Source organism: Sinocyclocheilus grahami, unplaced genomic scaffold, assembly GCF_001515645.1.
Source record: "Sinocyclocheilus grahami isolate Dianchi unplaced genomic scaffold, SAMN03320097.WGS_v1.1 scaffold878.1, whole genome shotgun sequence".
Lineage (NCBI taxonomy): Eukaryota > Metazoa > Chordata > Actinopteri > Cypriniformes > Cyprinidae > Sinocyclocheilus > Sinocyclocheilus grahami.
This window is the reverse complement of record NW_015506057.1, coordinates 112,302-113,363: the sequence shown is the minus strand read 5'-3', so window position 1 is coordinate 113,363 and position 1,062 is coordinate 112,302. Positions and strand designations below refer to the sequence as shown.

Sequence of the window (1,062 nt, the reverse complement as noted above, 5' to 3'; positions counted from 1 at the left end):
AAGAGCTTCACCAGTATTCCTGTGCTGTAGGAGGTAACACATCTCGCATGATACATGTAGTTTAATGCAAAATGATTGTTGCAGTCTGTTTGAGTGCAACCAATCTTAAATTCAGATATGATTAATTTCTGTGTTGTACAGACCATAAGGAGAGCACAGCGCTACGAAACTCTGCAATCATACTGTGTGTGTTTTTGATTCTTGCACTCATAGGAGTTCTGTGGTATAGGTCAGTAAATTTTATTTTAAGTTTTGGGAATAAAACAATTAAAAACAGTAAAATTATGAGCTAAAACAAAGAGAAATATTTAAGATTTTCCACTATTTAAGTTACAAATTAAATTAAATTGTGAAATATAATTTGATAAATACAATCTGATAATATAAATTGTAACACTAAAATGTATTAAATTTAGAAAAATCTAAAATAGTGGACTCAGACTCGGACCACATAATATGCTATATACTGTATTTAAATGGCTGTTTCTTTAAGGAGGAGAAGGTTTACCTTTTCTAAAACCCACAGGACTGAAAAGGTGGAGGAGGAGGTTCAGGTAAGGATGGCTGACACTAAATTTAATTTTACATATATTTATTTAAAAATGCTGACTTTTCTCTTGCTGGCTGTCCCCCATCAGTATGACCCGGTGCACAATAACACTGCACCCTCTGACCTCACGCAGAAAGCAGATGTCGACAATCAAGACATTCATTATTCCAGCATTAATTTTAAAACAAAACACGCATCTTCAATCCCCACTGATGAATATCCAACAAACACCACAGAAACAGAGACTGTCCACTATGCCACTGTAAGGTTCAAATAACACACTATTGCCCTCTAGGGAGCTAATCATGTTATTGCATTTGGTATATCAAAATTGTATAATTGACTATTGCCCTTGGCAACTGATTTCCTACACTGTGGTTTTCTCATGTATCACTCTTTTTAATTGCATAATAAAATAATTGCAGTACAAATCAATATTTGATGTCCATTCATTTGTTTTTTGGTAAGTAGAAATGCAACAGGCGGTATAATATGCAGTCAGATGCCTGATG

The 1,062-nt window shown here is 34.2% G+C and overlaps 1 protein-coding gene and 1 long non-coding RNA gene across 2 annotated transcripts in view; both read left to right on the top strand.

Moving 5' to 3' along the window:
• LOC107563537 (uncharacterized) overlaps nt 1–1,062 on the top strand; it is a 4,587-nt gene that overhangs the window by 1,749 nt on the left and 1,776 nt on the right. The gene's annotated exons all lie outside the window — the stretch shown is intronic.
• Nucleotides 144–656, top strand: LOC107563527 (uncharacterized). Its single transcript, XR_001606109.1, has 3 exons — nt 144–229; nt 494–554; nt 639–656. It is a non-coding gene; the product is annotated as an uncharacterized lncRNA (long non-coding RNA).